Source organism: Phacochoerus africanus, chromosome 5 (assembly GCF_016906955.1).
Source record: "Phacochoerus africanus isolate WHEZ1 chromosome 5, ROS_Pafr_v1, whole genome shotgun sequence".
Classification (NCBI taxonomy): Eukaryota; Metazoa; Chordata; class Mammalia; order Artiodactyla; family Suidae; genus Phacochoerus; species Phacochoerus africanus.
In genome coordinates, this window is record NC_062548.1 from 36,867,276 (window position 1) to 36,872,561 (window position 5,286).

The window sequence follows — 5,286 nt, forward strand, 5'->3', positions numbered from 1 at the left end:
GTTAGCAGCTCCCCCAGGCCAGCATGGACCCAGGTTCCTTTATCTCTCTGTTCTGACGTCTTGGTGTTGGTTGCACCTGAGGCTGGTCCTCAGATGGCAGATGCGATTGCAAGTGTCATATCCAGAAGAAAAACAGAACCATTGGCACCCCACCTTGGGGGGAAGGAACCCTTTCCCAGAAACCCCCAGCAGACTTTCCTCCTGTCTCCCTGGCCAGAATGGGGTTACCTGCCCAAGGCTGAAACAACCACTGACCAGGGCCTGGAATTTCCTTCACTGATTTGGAATGGATGTTGGAGAACGTGTCAAACTGGGGAAAAAAAAAAAAATGTCCCGATTTTCCCTCCCTTCCTCTATCCCTTGACAATATGACTTTGCTGCTCCTCTCATGAAGAACTGGGTAGTTCCCGATGTGGCTCAGCACAAACAAACCCAACTGCTATCCATGAGGATGTGGGTTCGATCCCTGACCTCGCTCCGTGGGTTAAGGATCGGGAATTGCCGTGAGCCGTGGGGTAGGTCTCAGACTTGCCTTGGATCCAGTGTGGCTGTGGCTGTGGTGTAAGGTGGCAGCGGCAGCTCTGACTCAACCCCTAGCTTGGGAACTTCCAAATGCCACAGGTGTGGCCCTAAAATAATAAAAAATAAAGGCAAAAAAAAAAGGAAAAAGAAATCTATGTCCTCATGCTAGAACCTCAGCTGCTTTAGCCAACAGGAAGTGATGCAGGATGTGCTGTTTCCTAGCCTGGGCCTCAGGATGCCTTCTGGCTTCTAGTTGTTCTCTTGGTTTTCTGCATCCACCCTGAGAAGAAGCCCCAGCTGGCCTGCTGGATGATTGAGTGGCCACACAGAGCAGCGAGGCACCGTCCTAGCTGAGGCCACCCAAGACCAGCCAGTCCCGGCCAACCTGACTGTGGATTCAAGAGTGCACCAGCCACATACACACAGTGGAATACTACTCAGTCCTAAAAAGAACAAAATAATGCCACTTGCAGCAATGTGGATCCAACTAGAGATTCTCATACTAAGTGAAGTCAGAAAGACAAATATCATATGGCATCACTTATATGTGGAATCTAAAACATGGCACAGATGACGTATCTACAGAACAGAAACAGACTCACAGACACGGAGCACAGACTTGTGGTTGCCAAGTGGGAGGGGAGGGAGTGGGATGGATGGGGAGTTTAGGGGTTAGCAGATGCAAACTCTTCCATTTCGAATGGATAAGCAATGGGATCGCACTGTACAGCACAGGGAACTCTATCCAATCTCTTGGGATAGAACAGGATAGAAGACAATATGAGAAAAAGAATATATAAATGTATGACTAGGTCACTTTGCTGTGCAGCAGAAATTGACATAACATTGTAAATCAACTGTACTTTAATAAAAAAAAATGTAAAAAGGAATTCCCATCATGGCTCAGTGGTAACGAAGCCAAATGGTACCCATGAGGGTGCGGATTGATCCCTGGCCTTGGATCCTACGTTGCTGTGCTGTGGCTGTGGTGTAGCTCTGATTGGACCCCTAGCCTGGGAACTTCTACATGCCACAGGTGCAGCCATAAAAAAATAAAAATAAAACGAAGGGTGCACCAGCCAAGATCAGCCCAGCCCTGCCCAGACCAGAACTACCCAGCCAACCCACAGATGACAAGCAATAGCGAAGGATTTTCTTTTTTTCTTTTTTTTTCCTTTGGCCACCTCGTGGCATATGGAGTCCCTGGGCCAGAGATCAAATCTGAGACACAGGTGCAACCTACGCCACAGCTGTGCTGGGCCAGGAATTGAACCTGGGTCCCAATGCCCCAGAGACGCTGATCCTGTTGCACCACAGAAGGAACTGAGAAGCCAGTTGTTTTAATCCACTCAGTCTGGGGAGGTTGGTTACGCAGCAACAGCTGTTAAAGGAAACTGGCCACCCTTATGCAGTTAACTACTCGCGGGAGGCTCGTCCTTTTTCAGGGGCGGGCGATGTCTTTCTCTCATTGACTCTACCTTCCTGCCCACTCCATGCAGGGTCGGGGCCAGACGTGGGCAACACAAAGATAGCTAAGGCTTGGCCCCCGCCTCAGGAAGTCCCCAGTCTGGGTGGGTGGCAGACTCGCCAGCTGAAGCTTCTAGTCCTCTGAGGTTCCCCACTGCCTGGGGAGCAGCCTCCAACAGCTTTAGCGCTGTGTGATCTGTCCGTGCAGACCAGCCCCCTTTCTTCCCCCTCCCCTCCCCGCCAGCCCTCTGCCCTTCCCAAGCTCCCCGCTCTGCCCCTGGACCTTTGCACATGCTGACTTCGCCCTCTAGGTTGCTCTGGCCCACCTTCTATGATTTATCAGCACTATTCTCTTTTGAGGCTCAGCTCGGGGATCCCATCTCCTGGGAGCCCTCCCAGAAGCACTTCCCACCCGAGCAGAGAGCCCTCTTGGGGCGTCCACATTCCCCTGGGTTTTCGCCAGCCCTGCTGCATGAGGCTCAGGAGGAAGACGCTTGAGAAGCTCCCCAGGCCAGGAAGGGACAGAGCGGGAACTTGAACCCAGGCCTCACCACACTCCGCATCTGACTCCTCCTACGGCTTTCAGGCTGAGCCGGGGCCACTCCTGGCAGGAGGGGGGGTAGGGAGAGAAGGCGGGGGCAGGCAGGCGGGAGCAGGGGATGTCGGGGAACCACCGAGGCAGGAAGAGGCAGAGCAGAAAGTGAAAGGGGCCCGAGGCCCAGAATAGCTGTGGGTGACAGAAGCGGGGCACTGCAGATGCCGCCAGAAAGAAAAACCAGGCTGGGTCCCAGGGGGCCGGCAGTGTCCACTCCCAGCCCCCACCTGGCTGGTGGGCCTGGGTGGATGCCCCAAACGGAAGGAAGGAATTTGGGGGGAAGGGGCTGTCTAGGGAAGGGCAGGATTTCACAGCTGGCTTTCCACACCCCCACCTCACTCGGACCTGTCACAACGAGCTTAGAGAACTCGGGGGCCAACGAAACCCATCAAGACAGAGACAGCCAGGGGACCGCCAGCCCGCGCTGCAGAGAGAAATCTGCTTATCACAATCTCCAGCGCTGGCTGCCACCGTCTCCTACGGGAGTTCAGGGCACTGGTTATGCACCTGGGTTCCACGCCGGCTCAGCCACTGGCTGGCTGTGCGACTTTGGGCCAGTCACTTCACCTCTCTGGGCCTCTGTCAGCGGACATCACCTACTTCATGGGGCTGTCCTGAGGATGAGCTGAGTGGGTGTATGCAGCAAACATCTCAGCTTGTATTCTCCACCAACTACACCTGATCACACACACACACACACACACACACACACGCATGGAAAGTCCCTCCAGAATGTAAATGGTGCAACAGCAGGGATTTGGTTTTGTTCACTACTGTGTCTCCAGTGCCTGGAGCTGTGCCTGGCATACAGCAGGTGCTCAATACATGCATGCGGCAAGAAAGAAGGAGGGAGGTATTTCCAGGTGTGGGGCATCCATTCTGTTTCTCCATATTTTAGGCTTTTATCACACGGCCATGCACCACCTGGATTGAAGGAAAAAATGCTGCCCAAGAGAGGAGTTGGCTTGCACGGTGTGAGGCCTTTCAGCTCGGAATGGCCCTGAGCCCTCCCCCTCCCTTCCGGGAGCCCGGGACACCTGGACATCAGCCTCTCCAGGGCTGGGGGGTGGGGGGGGCAGGTGGGGGGAGGGGGAGGGGCGGGTGTGGCAGCTCCGGGGCCAGCAGGCAGTGAGGGAGGTGACAGGAAACTCCTCAGGACAGGCTGTTCCCAGCCTACCAAGAACCACAGGCGAGAGGACGTTCTGTTCAGAGCTGAGACCAGCGCATCCCCGCCCCGTCCCCCGCCCCCCCTCACTCCGTTGGTGGAAGTGTCACCAACGTCCAGGGTGGGGACCTCTGCCCTGGCCTGGTGATCTTGTGGCTCCTCTGATCTCTACGAGGAACTGGGGGCAGCTTACTTTCCAGGAACCCTTCCTGCCATGGTGGGTGATGGCTCACAGCCAAGGTCTGGGAGGCTGTGTGACCCCGGACAAGACACTAACCTCTCTGGGCCTTCCCTGCATTCAGGGGTAAGGATTAAGAGTGAAGTTCAAAGGTTTTGCTTTAAGGTCAATTACTTTATCTACAATGGCAGTAAATACGCATGACCGAAAGGTCCCCATTTTAAAGTGTGCAGGTTAGCAGCGTCAACATTCCCAAAGCTGTGTGATCGTGACTTCCATCTGGTTCCAGACACTGTCATCACCCCCCAGTAAAACCCTGAACCCATTCGCACCCACTCCCCACTCCCCCCTGCCCCTCTTCCCCGGCAACCACTAGCCTACCTTTCTTCTCGAAAGATTCGCCTATCTGGACGTTTCGCACAAATGGAATCAGATGTGTGTGGCCTTTTGCATCTGGCTTCGTTCACTTAGTATGACGAGTCCCAGGTTCTTCTGTGTGGTAGCTGGTGTCCATACTTCGTTTCTGCAGTTCCTAGAAATCACCAATTACTTTTTAAAAATGATTTTCAAGGGAGTTCCCACTGTGGCTCAGCAGAAAAGAACCTGACTAGTGTTCATGGGGATGCGGGTTAAGGATCCGGCATTGCCAGGAGCTGTGGTGGAGGTCGTAGATGTGGCTTGGATCCTGCGTTGCTGTGGCTGTGGCCTACATAGGCCAGCGGCTACGGCTCTGATCCGACCCCGATCCGACCCCTAGCCTGGAAACTTCCATGTGCCCAGGGCGCACCCTTAAAAAGACAAAAAAAAAAAAGATTTTCAAAAGTGTTTATTGGGGTAAAACACACAATCAGCACATACAGAGGGTCCCACCTAACAGATCTGACACAAGAGGACACCGTGGAACTATCACTGTGTTAAGATATTGGACATTTTTGATACCCAAGGAGGTTCCCTCAGGCCACCCTGCCCCTCCTCCCTGCAGAGGTGGTCACTGGTTCTGGTTTCTGTCCCTTTTGATGAATTTTGCCTTCAGATAAGTGGAATCATACAGTGTGTGAGGCTTGATTTTTTATTCTTTTTAGGGCGGCACCCGCAGCATATGGAAGTTCCTGGGCTAGGGGTTGCATTGGAGCGGCAGCTGCCAGCCTACGCCACAGCCACAGCCACATCAGATCCGAACCACATCTGTGACCCTCAACACAGCCTGCAGCAACGCCAGATCCTTAACGCACTGAGCAAGGCCAAGGATCAAACCCACATCCTCATGGATACTAGTCAGGTTCTTAACCCATCGAGCTGCAACAGGAACTCAGCCTGTGAGCTTTTCTATATGACTTGTTTCCGTCCACATGATGTCTG